General features: G+C 38.1%; 1 non-coding gene across 1 annotated transcript; it reads right to left on the bottom strand.

Moving 5' to 3' along the window:
- Positions 1-2423: 2423 nt before the first annotated feature.
- Positions 2424-2530, bottom strand: LOC141610028 (small nucleolar RNA R71). The gene has a single exon (XR_012527923.1). It is a non-coding gene; the product is annotated as a small nucleolar RNA R71 (small nucleolar RNA).
- Positions 2531-19518: the final 16988 nt, after the last annotated feature.

Below are 19518 nucleotides of genomic sequence, written 5' to 3'. Positions count from 1 at the left end.
TTTTCATGCTTTTTAGTGCCTATTTGGGTCATTTCTTATCTTTAGTTCTTTGTTTTGCATATTCTTTGAGATTTTGATCCCTTGGTAGGAAAGGAGTAAGAATCTTGCATTTTCATGGCAAAACAAGGCTAAATTGATCATATTCAATGACCAAGCATCAAGGAGAGACAAGACTAGAAGGCCTTTGTACATAGCATAGTAGAAGAGCATTGTTGAGAAAAGGATCCTTGAGTCCCCAAGGAAATCCCCAAGGAATTCATGAAGAAAAGGGAAGAAAAAGAAGAAGGAAAGTTCTTTGAACTACAATCCGAACGGATGTAGAGAATCCGTCCGTCCTCGCCGATCCGAGCGTCCTCACCGGGAATCTGCTCGGATTCCCCATGCCCGATCCGAGCGTCTTGTTCCTTGATCCGCTCGGATCGTCCATCCCAGATCCGGCCGTCCCGACTCCCACCAGCACGGATCACACAAAGAAGAAAGACACGATTTCGTTCTTCAAGCTACGAAATGGAGAAGCCCTTCTCTCGGATAATCCCGGAGGCTCCTTGCTCAACTTAAAAGTGTAATTACTAGTTTAGCCCTTAGTTAACCCTAATGCATCCTCCCTAATTTTCACTATAAATACCCCATTAGTCTAATTAGAGGAGCATGTTCTTCTTATCAATAATTAGAGTAGTTAATATCAATCAAATCTCTCTTCAATATTGTAATCAAATATTAATCAAGTTTTAATCCAAGTTTTAGTTCTTTAATCTCTCTCTTGTTCTTACTTTGTTTTGGGTAATTGAAGATTATTTGGGTTATTATTGGGAGATTGACAACCTCTCAATCTAGGATTCAAGTACTTCTATTATTCTTGCTTTATTATTGGAATCATTAGTAGGTATAATCTCTTAATCCCTTTTTAATTATTGCTAATTACTTTCATTTATTCATCATGTTTCATTATGTTAGTATGATTGACAACCTTTCTAGCATGATCAATATGATAATGAGTGAGTAGTCTCTTAGCTAGGGTTTAATGGGTGATTAGGGAAACCAACATGGGGAATGATTCATGCTTAAATTAATATGCTTTCATATCTTATTTGCTTGCTTGTTTTGATCTTAATACATGCACATGTTATATTTGATGAAATGCTAAGCCTATGAATCCTTGCATTTACTATCATCTTCTATCCTTTCAACTTGACTTGTAAGACATAACCCAACTCGAGTCTTGTTAGACCATGCATGTGTTAAGTAGGGAAGATTAAGTCGACTTGTAGGTGTTGTACAATCCAAGAGATTCGGCTCCGGGACCCAAACTTTCCTAGGATTGTAAGATATAACCCAACTCAATCCATCACAACAATAATTGCTTGCTTATAATTTGAGAACATGTTTGTATGATCATATCCCATGATTCCCCTATGAACCCATGACACCCTAGTGCTTTTAATCAATTGTTTACACCCTAATTTCATTTACCTTGTTAGTTTATTTTCATTGCTATTTTAGTTTAGTAACCTTCTACATCAACCCAATTTGTGACACCCCTAGACACCACTAGTTACAATAGAATCTTCATTTCAATACCCGTCCCTTGGGATCCGACCTTTACTTGCCTCTTTACTAATTGTAGAGTTGTTTGTGAAGTATAAATTGTGTTTTGTATCGACCATTGACCAACGACCACATATGCTTAATTGTGAACACCAAATGGCTCCGATCAAAAATGGCGCGCTGTTTAAGGGACGGTGTTTAATTGATTTAAGATTTATTTTATTGTTTTTAGTTGTGTCTTTCTTCACCTTGGGGAAGTAAAACTCCTCAAGGTTTGTTCTAATTGTTTTTGAGTTGTTTGATATTTTGCATGTCTAGAAGGTTACAAAGAGATTTGTTACCTTTTGACCGTGAAATCGAAAGAACCTTGACGAATAATAGGAGACTTGTTAGGAGGAATTTGGGAGGTGTTGGTGAAGTTGTTCAACCCACTAGTGAGTTTGTCAATCCTTTCGCAATAGAAGGAGAAGAAACCCCATTAAACAATACCACACAAAATCCACCTACAATGCCTAAATTCTCGTCACACTCTATACCCACCGAGGAGGATCTACCAAATGGTACTCCTACCCCACAAAATCTTACCGGAAACTTTATTGCCAAGTCCGCCTTCATTCAACTAGTTGAGAGGAGCCAATTCGGGGGAATGCCTAGTGAGGACCCTCATTCTCATATGGAAACATTTTGTGATTATTGTGAAGCTATCTCTCAAACGGGCGTGACTCAAGACCAAATAAGATGGGTCTTATTTCCTTTTTCGTTAATCGGCACCGCAAAGCAATGGTTGAAGGGCCTTGATAAGGCCACCCTTGGAATAGATTCTTGGAAGAAGCTAGCTCTAGCTTTCTACAAAAATTCTACCCACGGAGAAGACCAATATGCTAAGAGCTCAAATTACGGGTTTTAAGCAAAGGGATGAAGAATCTTTGTATGAAGCTTGGGAGCGGTTCAAAGGTATTTGTCGCTCATGTCCTCACCATGGACTTAGCGAATGGTTTTTAGTGCAACAATTTTGGAATGGTTTATATGAAGATTCAAGGAACATTCTCAATATGGGATCAAATGGAATGTTCACCGAAGTTGATGACAATCAAACATGGAACAAGATTGAGGAAATGGCGGTCCATAATTCGCAATATAGTAGGCCTCGCAAGGCTACTAGAGGAGGAAAGTATGAAGTGGACACCGTTACTCAATTGGGTGCTCAACTTAGTGCTCACATTGACACAATCAACTTGAAGTTTGAACAAGTTATGGCTAGACTTGAGGAAAGCTCAAAATCATCAAAGCATCATGTCAATGCCATGACGGCATCCTCATCAATCCCAAGCGGGATATGTGAGAATTGTGGAACCTTGGGTCATGACTCAAGCGAATGTAGGGGAACAACCGAACAAGTCAATGCTTTCCAAGCTTACAAAAGTGGTACCCCTTATTCAAATTTTTACAATGAAAACACCAAGTTCCATCCAAATCTCTCATACAAAAGCCAAAATGTCCAAAACCCTCAAACAACATACACTCCACCACCCATGAGAAATCAAAATCAAAGACCCTTTTTCAATCAAAACCAAGGTTACCAAAATCAAAACCCATACAATCACCACAATGACCAAAGTTTTGATGTCCAAAAAGCGGTCCTTCAAATGCAAAAGAATCAACAAGAATTTTTCACCCAAATGCAAAAAGATAGCCAAGCAAAAGACACCACCATCAACAACATTCTAGCTCACACCAAGATGTTGGAAACACAATTGACCCAACTAGCATCTTCGAGCTCACAAAGACAAAAGGGGCAATTACCACCTCAAGGTAATCCCCTAGACATGAAACGGTTAGTGCCATTCACTTGAGAAGTGGTACAAGGTATGAAGCACCGAAGGAGCAAGTTGAGGATGAAGTTGTGAGAGCTAGTGAGAATGAAGTTGTGGTGCAAGGTCCCAAGGAAGGGGAATCATCAAAAGAAGAAAGCTCAAAGAAAAATGAAGACAAAGCCAAAGAAAAGGAGCCCATTGTGATTAGACTTCCTTTTCCAAGTCGACAAGCCAAGCCTAAATTTGATGATCAACTTGGAAAGTTCATGGAAATTGTGAAGAACTTAGAAGTCTCAATTCCTTTCACGGAATTAATCAATCACGTTCCGGCCTATGCAAAGTACATGAAAGATATCCTCACAAAGAAGAAGTCGATCCAGAAACTTGAGACTATCGCCTTCACTAAGGTGAGTAGTGCAATACTTCAAGGAAGTTCACCTCCAAAACTAAAGGATCCGGGAAGCTTCTCAATACTGTGTACCATTGGCGACACAACGATCAACAAAGCCTTATGTGATCTAGGGGCTAGTGTGAGTGTCATGCCGTACTCGGTAAGTAAAAGGTTGGGAATGGGAGAGCTTAAATGTACCAATATCACTCTTCAAATGGCCGATAGATCGACAAAGACACCGCTAGGGATATGGGAAGATGTCCCCGTGCGAATTGGGAAGTTTTTCATCCCGGTGGACTTTGTCATAGTTGATATGGAGGAAGATTCCAACATTCCAATCATCTTAGGAAGACCTTTCCTACACACCGCGGGTGCGGTGATTGATGTGAAACATGGAGAGCTCACTCTAGAAGTGGGAGATGAAAGCATAACTTTTAATCTTGACAAGACCATGAGAGCTCCTCGTTTGCATGAGCCATGTTTCATGATTGATCATTATAGCTAGGAAAGATGAGAAGAAGAAATCGGAACTCCAATGGAGGAAGAAAGTTGAAGATGCTCCATTCAAAGAGCAAGTGAATTGTGACAAGAAGAGCTTGCAAAGCTCATCAAAATCAACCAAGGAAGAAGAAGATGGCCTCATTGGCCAAGAGAAGAAATTGGGAGAGTTGTCTCCATCCAAGCAAGAGATTTTCAATGATCAACTCAATGAAGTTTGTGGTCTTTGGGACGACGAATTTGAAGGGATCTTTAATCCCTACATTGGGCATGCCATCGATCATGATCAACAACAAGGGCCACGGTCTATTGAGGACCTCTACCATAACAATGAACAAGCTTTTGATTACTTCTTCAAGGTGTTGAGCAACATCAACAACACCTTGAATATGCCTCCTTGACATCTCATCAAGAATGAGAGTTTGGTGGAGTCCTCCCTAAACCACCACTTGTAAATATTTCTAACTCCCTAACTTACATTTCAATTTTTGTATTGCATTTTTGTCATTCTTGGATTTATTTTATTTACTTTGATCAAAATAATTGTCATGAAAAGAGAGAAGTGAGGGAGGGACTAATGATTTTACTTGATGTGTAGTGCTTTACCTTAGTGTGGGGATGGCAATTGCCTAGGCTATTCATGCCTTAGTAGTGCCCCCACAATGAAGAACACAAGATTTGAAAGAAAGAAAGAAAGAATGATAAGGGAATGCGTTGGTACACGGATGGAATCGAACGTGTACACAAGGACCAATCCGAGCGGATTCCGAAAATCCGCCCGTCTCGCAGAGGATCCGAGCGTCCTGCCGAGAAGACGCCCGTCTTGGGCCGAGCTGAAAACTGCAAATTCTTGACTGTTGAAGAATCCGAGCGGATTTACGGAAAGACGCCGTCTCACGTAATCCGTCCGTCTTGTAGACAATCCGCCCGCCTCTTGCAGTGAAGAAAAACAAAGAAAAATCTCGGACAAGAATCCGTCCGTCCTGCGCGAAATCCGCCCGTCTCATCCAAAAAGAATTCGAGCGGATTCCCCAGAATCCGCCCGTCTCTAGGCGGGATTTTTGAAAATTTGAAGTCAAGAATCCGAGCGGATTGCGCCTAATCCGCACGGATTGTCCCTGCGTCCTAAAATTGTCGAGTTCTTTAAATACCCACCCCACCTTCATTCATTCATTCATTCACTCATAAACACTACCCATTATATCAAAACCCTCATCCTCTCCATCTCAAAAACAAAAACCCTCAACAAAACTCACCAAAATCAAATCAAACCATCTTTCAAATAACAAATCAATCACTCCATCTTCATTAACAATCAAAACCAAGCACAAAATCTTCACCTTTGAATTGATTTTTGTTCTCATAAAGGCAAAGCCTTTCACTTTCAAAATCGATTTGGGCATTCTATAAATTGAAGATTTTTGATCTTTTTCTTGGTTAGCTCATCAAATGGCAAGAACAAAGGGAGCGACAAAAGCAAAGGCAAAGGCAACAAAGGCACCAAAGACTACAACTCTCTCTCAAAGGCAAAAAGCTCTACAAATGAAGAAGGCTTTGGCAATGGTGGTATCAACACCAAGCTTGGAAGTGCAACAACCTCAACAAACTTCTATGGAAGCATCACCCTCTACTCCGGTAATTAATCAACTCTTGCATTATCCGGAGGTAACATTCATTTCCGATTCCCATAGAAATACATTTGTCAAGTTTGCTATGAAACAAATTCAATCCACCAAATTCATATGCCAAGATGCTTTAGAGAAGTTGGGTGTTCTTGAACAAACAAGAGTCTTTTTCAATGCCATGGGTTTAAAGAAATTGTTTGAAATGAAGGAAGTAACATACCCCTCCCTTGTCTTGGAATTCTTAAGTTCTTTAAAAGTGACAAAAGTTGAGAATAGGGAAAATATTGAGTTTCGTCTAGCTAACACTAGTAGACGCATTACCTTTCCGGAATTGGGTGAAATTTTGGATCTTAGCGATGAACATAAATTTTATAAGCAATATGGGAAGTATGATCCCGAGCCTCTTTGGGAGGCAATCTCCGGGAAGAAATTTGAAGATTTTAAAGCTTGTCGTGCTCTTTTGGTCCATCATCCGGGCATAAGAATATGGCACAAAGTTGTGGGAAATACTATAATTGCTAGGAAAGACACCAATCATTTCACGGGACTCGATTTTATTCTCCTTGAATCAACTTTGAATATTGGAAGAATTCACACCAAGCCTTACAATTCTTTGAGGCTATTGGTTGATAGATGGCTCCATGTAGATAGTGGGAAGAAGGGTCAAACCGTAATTGTTAATGGCGGCCTTGTCACGGTCCTAGCCAAGCACTTTGATCCTAATTTCAATAAGGATAGCAAGTACAAGGCTAAGTATGGTGGCCATCTTATTCATATGTCCACCTTGATTAACAAGTTTAAGTGGGTTGTTCACAATTCCCTTGATACCAAGTATGGGTGGCTTACAAGTGAGGCTCGATCATTCACTTTACCCGCAAAGATTTGCCGTCTTAGTGTCCACCGGACCAACTATTTACTTCCCCTATCCGAAGAAGCCGAGTACATCATTCAACAACAAAAGGGTGATCATGAAACTCCCTCCTCTTCCATTGTTATACCACCTTACCCCTATGATTATGAAGAGTTCAAACCACAAGGAGTTGAAATTGGGAAAGACTATGTAACTCTTCTAATGCAAGCCATGCACAAGCAAGCTTATGAAGATCGGAAGAATGCTTATTTGGCTCAATATCCTCCCCTCCTACATCTAGCTAGGCAAGGACTCCTTGATCCATCTTGTCCTTTGCCTAGTTGGGCGGATAGAGAAGCCTTGTTTAAAGGGTGCATCTAGGGACGTGGTGGAAGACAATGAGGTTGTTGGAAATGATGAGGAGATTGATGATAATATTGAGGAAGAAGCAAGTGGAGATGAAGAAAGAGATGGTGAAGATGGTGAAGATAATGATGAGGAAGATGATGGTGAAGAAAGCAAAGAAGAAAGTGCCAAGGAAAGTGGCAATGTGACCACTTCTCATGAGGGAAGTGGTGATGATAATAGCATGATGGAAGACTAGCCTTGGAGACTCCTACTCTCCCACGGTTTGTCTATATCTCTTTGTATTTTATTTCATTTTGATCATTGTTGGTTTAGTCCTAGCAACATCAAAGGACTCACACCTCGGTTCCTTTGAGGTGTTCTTTATTGTTCCCACTTTTGTAAAATCCAAAATGACAATCTAGTTTCATGCATAGCATAGCATGTGCATGAACTCCCCCATGCTTTGACATTAGCAATAGTGTCTTACTTGGTTTGGGGAAGTTAATGCATACGCAACGGGAGGTAATTTAAATTATCCTCTCCGTCATAACAAAAACCATGCATCATGTAGCATAGCTTAGTGTAGAATTGCATTTAGTATAGAAATCATGCATCATTCTTGCATAATTTCCATCATTTTGGCCATTGAGGACAATGCCCATATTAGTGTGGGGATGGGAATTCTAACACTTAACTTTTATTCAAAAACCATAAAAAAATTGAAAAATTTCAAAAATCATAAAAATTTGAAAAATTGAAAAACCAAAAACAAGTTCATTTCCTTTGTATATATTGTCTTGTATATATTGTGTTTGTTTCATCCTTGTTCACTTTGATTGACTATGCCACATCCGAGACATGAGGATATTGAAGACCGCATGGTATGATCTTTCCAATCTCCTTTTTCCTCTTTATGTTAATGACTATGTGGCTTTATTTTGATTGATGCGGTAAAACAATGTGAACTTAGGATTGCATCTAGAATTATTTGGCATATTAGTTGGTAGAATCATATGCATTAGGATGTGTATATGCTAGTTGCATCATGGCATGTAGTTGCATGTTAGAAAAATTTTGCGAAACCGTCTATTTGGGAAGCTTGACAAGTGTATATAGGCCCTAGTAGATGCTTTTTATTCTTAAGACTTTGCTTGTTAGAATACTTGTAAAACACCCTAGGATGTGTCATGCTAGTATCCTTTGACCCATGGATTAAGGCCGAGTCAAGAGTACCTTGTGGTGTGATAACTCCTTGGCTACCGTTTATTCCAAGGTGACCCTTGAAACCATGCATCCATCCATCATTCATCCATGTTCTACCACATTTTTGTCATCAAAGGGAATGGGCACAAAACAAAAAGAAATCAATTTGAGTTCAACGAAATGAAAAGTGAAAGAAAGTTTGCAAAATGCATCAAATGAAAAGAGGAGCAAAAATAGAACTCCTAAAGCTTCAAATACAAGGCACCCTCGTTACTAATTGGGGTGACTTTGAAAATGTTCAAAAACAAATGCAAAAAGTTGTCAAGTATCGAAATGCCAAAAATCAAAAAGAAATGGCAAAGAAAGTGTTCTCAAAAAGTTATATGCCACAAGAAATTGGGGGGAAAAACAAAAACAAAAGCAAACTCCCAAATGAAACTCAAATTTTATTGATCCCTTTATCCACCGTATCCATTTTTGTGCATGGTAGAGAGGGGACGACCCTTCTTCTTGTCTAGGCAAGAGGGGGAATTCCGTGATCCTCCAGTGTTTCTAACACCATAGGGAGTCTACTCTTGACAAAAGTATTTAACGATTGAGGACAAAGGTACCCTAGCTTGACACCTTTTGGAGGTGATTTATTGGTATCCTTCTAGGCTTAGTAGTTTGAACAAATTGCATCTATGAAGGATTGTGTACCCTTGAATTGCTTCCCTTGTAGATAATTTCCGCCACTTAGATGAGGAAAGTGGCTATTCTTTTTGTAGATGCATCCATTATGTGTTTTTGTGTGCTTAAAAGTTTGGATGTGTCGCCATTTTGGCAAGACCCACCTTGCCTTGCAAGAAGGCATCCTACCTCATGGTTGTCTTGTTGTGAGTTGAAGGGGCGGAGTGAGACCCGCTAATTGTCTCATATCGGCTATTATTATTAGGTTAGGTTAGTATTGGTCCTAGTCTTTGTCACCTCTTTACTCGGGACGAGCAAAGGTTCGGTTTGGGGATATTTGATGCGACCATAATTGGCGCATATTTAGCCCCCGAATTACCATTGTTTTCATGCTTTTTAGTGCCTATTTGGGTCATTTCTTATCTTTAGTTCTTTGTTTTGCATATTCTTTGAGATTTTGATCCCTTGGTAGGAAAGGAGTAAGAATCTTGCATTTTCATGGCAAAACAAGGCTAAATTGATCATATTCAATGACCAAGCATCAAGGAGAGACAAGACTAGAAGGCCTTTGTACATAGCATAGTAGAAGAGCATTGTTGAGAAAAGGATCCTTGAGTCCCCAAGGAAATCCCCAAGGAATTCATGAAGAAAAGGGAAGAAAAAGAAGAAGGAAAGTTCTTTGAACTACAATCCGAACGGATGTAGAGAATCCGTCCGTCCTCGCCGATCCGAGCGTCCTCACCAGAATCCGCTCGGATTCCCCATGCCCAGTCCGAGCGTCTTGTTCCTTGATCCGCTCGGATCGTCCATCCAGATCCGCCGTCCCGACTCCCGACTCCCCGCACGGATCACACAAGACAAAGACGCGTTTCGTTCTTCAAGCTACGAAATGGAGAAGCCCTTCTCTCGGATAATCCCGGAGGCTCCTTGCTCAACTTAAAAAGTGTAATTACTAGTTTAGCCCTTAGTTAACCCTAATGCATCCTCCCTAATTTTCACTATAAATACCCCATTAGTCTAATTAGAGGAGCATGTTCTTCTTATCAATAATTAGAGTAGTTAATATCAATCAAATATCTCTTCAATATTGTAATCAAATATTAATCAAGTTTTAATCCAAGTTTTAGTTCTTTAATCTCTCTCTTGTTCTTACTTTGTTTTGGGTAATTGAAGATTATTTGGGTTATTATTGGGAGATTGACAACCTCTCAATCTAGGATTCAAGTACTTCTATTATTCTTGCTTTATTATTGGAATCATTAGTAGGTATAATCTCTTAATCCCTTTTTAATTATTGCTAATTACTTTCATTTATTCATCATGTTTCATTATGTTAGTATGATTGACAACCTTTCTAGCATGATCAATATGATAATGAGTGAGTAGTCTCTTAGCTAGGGTTTAATGGGTGATTAGGGGAAACCAACATGGGGAATGATTCATGCTTAAATTAATATGCTTTCATATCTTATTTGCTTGCTTGTTTTGATCTTAATACATGCACATGTTATATTTGATGAAATGCTAAGCCTATGAATCCTTGCATTTACTATCATCTTCTATCCTTTCAACTTGACTTGTAAGACATAACCCAACTCGAGTCTTGTTAGACCATGCATGTGTTAAGTAGGGAAGATTAAGTCGACTTGTAGGTGTTGTACAATCCAAGAGATTCGGCTCCGGGACCCAAACTTTCCTAGGATTGTAAGATATAACCCAACTCAATCCATCACAACAATAATTGCTTGCTTATAATTTGAGAACATGTTTGTATGATCATATCCCATGATTCCCCTATGAACCCATGACACCCTAGTGCTTTTAATCAATTGTTTACACCCTAATTTCATTTACCTTGTTAGTTTATTTTCATTGCTATTTTAGTTTAGTAACCTTCTACATCAACCCAATTTGTGACACCCCTAGACACCACTAGTTACAATAGAATCTTCATTTCAATACCCGTCCCTTGGGATCCGACCTTTACTTGCCTCTTTACTAATTGTAGAGTTGTTTGTGAAGTATAAATTGTGTTTTGTATCGACCATTGACCAACGACCACATATGCTTAATTGTGAACACCAAATGGCTCCGATCAGCAGTATTGCTCATGACGATCAAGATGTTCCTAGTCGTCGACATATGCTTCTCCAGCGATATTTTTCAGTATTGCTGTTGACAATCAAGACCTTATATGTTTCCCCAAGCGAGATTTCGTTGCCATTCACAGCCCACAAATTTCTTAGAAGCAGAGTTCGCTTGAAGACCGACGCAAGCAGATTCTCCAGCAGTTCTCCCGGCGTCCTGCTGACCCCTTTCAAAATCCTTCAGTACTTTCAGATAATCTTTTATCTTTCAGATAACCCTTCAGATCTTTCAGGTAATCCTTTAGCCTTCAAACATCAAGTTACCTTCAGACCCAAAGTTTCGCCGAAACGGCCTTAGTCCCGTTTCACCCAGGCAGATTCTCAGGTACGATTTCTTCTTATGGCTGGCGAGCTTCCTTACGTAGTCTAATGGACTTTAAACGACCCTTCCTGAGAGTCGAAAGACTCAAAAATGTTCCCGACGACAGGTCCTTGGCTCAGACCCCTTGAGCCGCCTTGCGTCGCCATAGTCATCAGGTTGTAATCTTCGATTGACCTAATGGCTATACTTTGACTTTCGCCTTGTCCAAGCCTCAGTCAAAGTGGAGGCTCTGTAGATACCTCATTTCCACACCTCCCGCCAACCACCCAGTGATGATTGGGCCGCATGTTTGGTACGCGGTACGATTTACGACAGTCCATAAGTTTATCATCAGGTGATAGCTCAAACACTTGTGTCTACCCCTTGGTCGTCATTTACGCATCGATACGGTCGTTTTGACAGTAATTAGAATTCATTTGGAGTCCGGGTCAAAAACTGCTTCATTTTCTAAGAAACAGTTTAAAATGTCGAGTCGGGCTGTTCTAGAATATTCTAGATATTTATTCCTAAATCAAATTTTATATCTTTTGGTAAAATATATCCCATATATCATATTTTACGGAAGGAAGTAAAGATCTACCGCAATTCCATATTAGAAACGCGGAAATCTTTCTTCCGCAGGAGGAAACGTCTGGGGAAATGACGCAGCAGGTGATGCGTCCCTTGGAAGGACCGCAGCAGTTGCTGCGCCTCTTCTCCAGCCCTCTTTGGCTGTTTACGGAATATTTCCGTGATTTCTTTCCAAAGTTTGTGTCATTCCAAAACTCTTCACATTTTTTGGTATAAATAGAGACCTCCGGTCTCCATATTTTTCACGCGAGTGTCCGCCCTTCTCTTCTCTCTTTGCATTCTAGACCTTGCTCTAAGCTTTTGACGTCTACATGGTTGATCAATCGGCCACGTAAGCTCAGATCATTCTGAGTACCAGTCACATTGCATGACCGACCAATTTGACCACTACACATCAATCAATTAATCTAAAATCCTCCAACGAGGGCACTTTCTACATACATTCGAGTCGAGCAATCACTAACGTTAACTTAGTCAATCTCGTTTCGTCAAACATGTAAGTCTGAGTGTGTAAATCCCATCTTTATTTACTGTATTTTATTTTTGTACCAATTAATGTAAGGTTTATGTCAAAAGTATATTTAAAACCGACTTAGAAAACCCTTTTATAAAACTGTTTTTGCGTAACAGCAGATACCAGGTGTCGAGAAGAAACGCAGCAGCAGTTGCGCCTCTTCGAAGGGTCGCAGCATACGCTACGCCTCTTCCAGAGGCTGCCGCTGCTCCTGCTCTTCTTCTTCTTCCTCGGGTTTTCTGCTGTCTCGTTCTTTTTATCTTATTTTTCTTATTTTCTTTCGGTCTTCAGCATAAGCCATGTTTTAATATTCCTTTTCAATAATAACGTTTTATTTTCGACTTAAATCCCTTATAACTCGATATTAGCGGGTTTTTGTCATCAAATCAAACCCGGATGTTAGAAACTCGATTTGTTCATATCAAGTTTCTGGGATTCGTCTTTCGTACATAATTTCCTTTATTTATTTTCAGTTTATCAAATTCTTTTCGACTTTCAAGTTCGTTCCTTTTATATTTCCGACATTGTAATAAATCCAATTTGTTCTAACTCGTTTTCATCCGTGTTTATCGTTTTTATGACGGTTCCAAATGTAATTAATATGCTAAATCACTTTCACTTGAGTTTAATATCGATAATTGATCCTAAATACACCAACGAGCATTAACGGATAGCGGTTCTGACTTCACAGCCAGAGCTCAACTCAAGAACAGACGCAGGAATAGCTGCGCCTCTTCCAGAGGACGCGGCAGATGCTGCGCCTATTCTGAGATGATTTCTGTCCCTGAACTTCTTTTCTCGCTTTGACGTAGCCTTTAATTACGTATTTAATTAACTAATAATCGTAATATCACCCTTAATCTGACCTATTTTATTACTTTAACTTCTAACCTTTATTTTCCTTTCTTTTTATCTTCAAAATTCCGTCTTAAGTGTACTTTTGACGTAAATCATTTAACCATTGTAATCAATTGTAATTTCAATTATCGTTATTTATTTATCACATTTATTTATGTATGATTTATTTCACTTGTCTTTCACATGCAATCAATTCTAAATCCCAATTCGACATTAATAATTGCTAAATTATTTGTTCACCGACATAGTTTAATTCACATGCTAGGATTAAAACGTTGTTTGTTGCATTGCATGCATATAATCGACGACATATCAACTATGAACGATTTCCCTAATCATTAGTAGAGGCCGCTATCGAGGCGGGCGGTATTAGGTGTTCAGTAAAAGAGCTTCCTAATACGTACCCTCACCTCTTACTCCAGATCTCTGTGAACATCCGTGTTCATTGGCATCCACGAGAGTCATTCTAGACATGGAATTCTAAGGGTAACGAGTTCTTAGTGTTCATGTCACTACTTTGTGTCTTGACATGACACGAGGTATTCGAACGGCACCAATTTTCCATAAAAATTGGTGACGACTCCACAAATGCAGGCTTATTCAACTTTTCACCGGTTTCAATGCCTCAAAAATCGGTAACGGCCCATGACGTGCTTTGGCTATCCAAGGGTCCGTGGGAGAAGTGTCGTCGCCTCAAACATACACAACGCACGGGTGCGCGCGGCGCGGGTGGCCCATGTCCACAAACCCTAAGTTAAGATTGCTTAAGTTCTCACTTAATTAACCAAACCCGCAATTTTATCATGCAATTCCTAGATACTAGTCAATCTCTCACCCAACAAGTAGAAAGATAGTGCAAACACCTAAATTCTCATTCAAGCATTTTCACAAACACCTTGTGTGCATGATAGAACTAACAAGCATATACTCAAGAATTGTAATCTTCCTATGTCATAATCCAACCTTATGATTTTATATAAGATTCCCTTTCATCCTAGTATGAAACTACTCACACATGTTCACAATAACAAAGATGAAAGATGAAGACTTTAGAATGGAACAAGTAAAGGAAAGCATGTTTGCAAGATAAACTAATTAAGCAACTTGAAATGTAAACAAATGAAAGATGAAGAATAGTAAGAAAGGAATTATACCAATATTGAAGACAAAGTTGCAATCTTTGATTAAATAGAAGAATAATCTTCACCAATCTTCAATTAACAACCCAATACTAAATGTAAATAATTGATAACAACTAATTCTAAGCTAATTTATGAAGTACTTAAGGTTTGATTAAGGAAAGATTAAAGCTTGCTTAAGAAGGTTTGCATAAGATTAAAGAAATAATTTCAGATCTAGGGTTGTGTGTAAAAATGATTAAGGGAGGGGATATATATATTTTACACAGAATTAGGGTGAAATTTACAAGCAAAGTTAAGATGCGGAAATGAAGTCCCAGCCGGTGGACCGGCCGCCAGTGGTCTGACCGGCAAGGAGTTCTCTGTGAGAATTGAGTTGGAAAATGTCATCAGGTGTGTCTAGCCGGTGGAACGGCTGCCGGTGGTCCACCGGCTAGGCGTCCTCCTTGACTTTTCCTTCTTCTCTTGACTTTCATGCTTCATCATGCATTCCCAGCCGGTCGGCCGGCCGGCTGCCGGTGCCTTGCCCGGCTGGGAGTTCTCTATAAGTTTGCCAATTTTCTTCCTTCTACTTGTGCTCCCAGCCGGCTGACCGGCTGCCGGTGGCCTGACCAGCTGGGAGTTCTCTGTAACTTCTTCCCTTTTTCCTCATGCTAAGTGTTGGGGGAGTCCCAGCCGGCTGACCGGCTGCCGGCCTACCGGCTGGGAGCTCCTCTCAACATTCCTTCCTCCTATCTTCATGCTTAGTCTATCAAATCGTCTCTCTTGCTCCGATTCCTCCATTTCCGCCTCAAAATCTGCAAGACGGACATAATATCATAGAGTAGGGAATCGGGGTACAAAATGCAAGGCAAGACACATAAAATAGACTCAAATAGAGTCGGAATGCATGAAAATAGGGAGGAAAGTTGGTGTAAATGAACACTATATCACATATTCACACACTTGTGTCATGTCACATTTTATTTATTGAAACTGAGGTTTGTCTGTCTGTGTAATTGTCACCTATTTCCGGGGTGGCCTGTGTCAATCCATATGATATTTCCGATCATATGGGGAGCAGATTAAGTACATGTTTTTTTCTTGTTGACGTGATCGGGATTTGGGCCGCGCCTTGGACTCGTAGTCGAGTAGCATAGCATAGATAACATAGATGGTAGTCGAGTAGTCGACTTGTAATTTGTATATCTCACATTTATTCATTTGTTTATTTTTATGTAATTCACTAAACTTATCATTTATAATAAATGTTTCTTGATTGTATCTCCGATTTACCGCCTCGGGAAACTGAGATGGTAACATCTCCCAATTACCTTGGCCGGGTAAGAAGGGGGTGTCACATTTATGATATTAGAAAGTGCATTGACAAGATTTGACAAGAAATTTAGAAGTCAACAATAATATATAGGGTTATTTAATAAGAATACTCTAAACTATGAGGCGTCTTCTCAAAATACTACGAGCTTCAATTTAACTCACAATATACTATACTATTAGTCCCCGCTTCTCGTATTATACTTGATTCATTTTTAACCTATAAAATCAGGTTAAAAAGCCAAGTGGGGCCCATTACTATCCTTACTCACGAGTTACTCACCCATTACCACGCCATCCTTTTACATTCACCAGCTAGCCCCACACCTTATTATTCAACCATCTACCGTTCATTTTATACATTTATAAGAATCTCAACCACCATTCGCCACCGCAATCACCCAATACTACCGCCATCTTCTTCTGCCGACCACTATTCTCAACCCCCGCCTCCTTTTTTTCCGTGTTTCGTCTATAAACAGAGCTCACAACCAACCGTGCGTCACCTTCTTACCATGACACTATGAATCCAACACTTTTCTCATACTCCCACAATTTCTTTTCTTCCCTTTTTAATTTAACAATACATCACTCTTTAATTTGTCACCAGAATCTCTCTCCCTCCTCTTTTATTTTCACTTAATTAATTAATTAATTGAGGGAGACATATATGTCGAAAAAGAGATAATTAATTGATTTCTTTGGGTCATTAGCTTGTTGTTGGAATTTGTAAATGTTTGTTAAGGTTAGATAAGTAATTATCGGAGATTTAAATGGGAAAAATCAGGGGTTTGTTAGGATTTTGGGTAAAATCAACTTTGGAAATGAGAGGTCTGCAGTTAAAAACCACAAATCTGTTTATAAAATATATTGGTCGGAAGTTTCCATCATCTTGATAGACATGCAATGGGTGGATGGTGGTCGTTTGTGCTGTTGTGATGTGACGAAAAAGGTAGGGTGGACCATGCATGGGTGGGTTTGAAAAAAGAATGAAAGAAAGTGACTTGCTTAACAGGTAACCGGTTACCCTAGTGTAATATGAGAAAAAGGGGCAGTACTATAGTATATTGTGAGTTAAACTGAAGTTCGTAGTATTTTGAGAAGAAGCCTCATAGTTTGGAGTATTCTTATTAAATAATCATAATATATATTCAGACAATTATGCTTGTTGATCATATGATATATTTACTATAAAATAATGACTCATAGTGTAATAATATAGTTCAATTCCTTAAGAGCATCCGCAAAGGTGAGATTCCCCATATTTTCTCTTTCCTTTTATTATTTGTCTACCTCATTTTCCATTAACTTTTCTATTTATCCTTTCCAATTCATATCTACAACTATGCAACAATGAGGTTCCCTAACAATATTAATTTACACCAAAATTTTTGGAAACCTCACCTATAGCAACACAAATTGCCTTACTTTTTCTTTGGGGACCTCCCTTAAAAATAGAAGAATTCCATATATTGGGGAGGTGTGTGTAATAATGAGATTCTCCATTTGAGGAGAAAGAGGGCATATAAGGAGGTAAAAAACTAACTTTGTGGATGCTCTAAAGGAATATTGATAAGTCTTGCTTAAATATATAAGACATCAATTTGTGTCTTCCGTCGGCCAAACGAAAAATAAAATCATTTGAGTATATTTAAATATAGCTAACAAGAAGATTAGCATGATGAGTATAATCAACTAACAATGTAGAGTGTGAAAGTCAAATTATCGATACACAACTAAATGGGAAAGCGCCATGAATTATGGGTAAATAGAAAGTTGATATAAAATATTTTAAAATGTGATAATTGAGGCCATCCAGGATCTCATTATACCCGTTTTGATAAAAAAGAAGTTTATCTTGGAAAAGGATAATAACGTACTGAAAACTCTCTCATTTTGTCCTTCAATTAAATGAATAGTGAGACGCACAAATGAGATTGAGTATGATTTTAATATTGGAAATCTTGTTGATAAAATCATCTATTATCGATGTTGTAGAGGTAGCATAATAAGTCCATAATTACACAATATGCATAGTTATAGTGATGCTGATACAACAATTAGTGTAAGCTATTGAAGTTATGCTTACTAATGTGAATGATTAAAATTATTTCTAATTATAAGAGTCACAATATTATTTGAATTAAAGATTCAAGACTCGTTAGAAATAACAATCAGAGGTCAGAAAGGTGATGATTGAAATGATCGATGATTCTAATTGGTTGAAGCTACCAAACTTATCAAATATGGATGTATATTATTTGAAAGATAGAATTTTTATCACGGCATGGATCAAGTCAGCAAAATCCAAGGATGTAATCACGAGGGGGAGTAAAATACGCGTTGTACTTTTTTTCCTTTACCCATGGTTTTTTCCACTAGGTTTTCCTGGTAATGTTTTTAATGAGGCAGCATCGTCTCCTATCTACTAAAAGAATAGTGAACTCACAAATTTCCCTCCAAAAAGCATCCTTTTAAATAAGGAAGCTATTGACAATTTAAGTGTATTCACTAAATAAGGAAATTAATAACTATAATGTATTTCATTATATTATTATATTTTCATTAAAATTATATTTTTCATCAAATTATATATTTTCTTTTACTAAATTCTAAACTATAATCTTTTAATTAAAATATAAATAAAAATATAAATCTAAAACTTTTACTGATACTATTATTTGAGAGTGACTTGACCCATACTATCAGTAAACAAAACGATAAATCTTTTTCATTACTAACATGACAAAAAAATTGACAGAATTTATAAATTGGAATCATTAGCTTGTGGTATAAAAAATATATTTTAAAAATACATTTCAGCACATTACTCAATTCTCTTTGATTAATTTTCAGGTTTAAGTTTTTTTCCCCTCAAAACAAAATACAATAACGAGAAAAATGAACAATTAATGAGATATCACTATTGTTTAAATATTCAAAATAAAAAATTACATATACCGTGCATTTATTGCACGGTTTTTAAACTAGTATGCGTATTAGACTATTAGAAGACATTATACAGTTTTGATTGACGAACATCCAAGGGGGAGTGTTATAACATATACTAGTTTTAAACCCGTGCAAATTGCACGGGTTTGCTATTTTAGATTTTGTTATTATCCGGAATTTTCTATGACACGGTCTCTCAATAATGTTTAATTATGTAAGATAATCTCACATAATAAGGGCACTTATCAATTTAATACTTTTTAAATTTTTTTTGTTAGTTTCTAATATTGTTAATGACATGTCTCGCACATATTTTACATGAGACGGTCTCAGACGACCTACCCTACATGTAGAATCTTGTTTGCTCGTATTAGGTACATGTTTAGATTGATTCTTAACCTTTCCAAAATTAAAAGTTATTATACCATACCATACCATGATATATACTCGCATAATGTAATTGTTAATTTTTAGGGGAGAACTAATTAATGTTGTGTATGTTGGTTTGTTTGTTTTACTGAACCCGTGTCTAATAAATTGACACAATTTGAAAACGACAAATTATATAATATGTATTCATAAACATAAAATAAGAAAATGATTATATCTATTCAAGCTCTAAGTTTTAAGGAAAACGTACTCAGGGACACAGTTTCTCCGTGACAGTACCCATTAAGCAAAAGTAATAAATGTTTTTAAAATTATTTTTGTCCAAACAGTGAAGTTGAAAATTGTACTTGCACATATATATTTACTACC

This window comes from Silene latifolia, chromosome 10 (genome assembly GCF_048544455.1).
Source record: "Silene latifolia isolate original U9 population chromosome 10, ASM4854445v1, whole genome shotgun sequence".
NCBI classification, from domain to species: domain Eukaryota; kingdom Viridiplantae; phylum Streptophyta; class Magnoliopsida; order Caryophyllales; family Caryophyllaceae; genus Silene; species Silene latifolia.
Note: the sequence above shows the minus strand (reverse complement) of the source record. Positions and strands in the feature narration are given on the sequence as shown.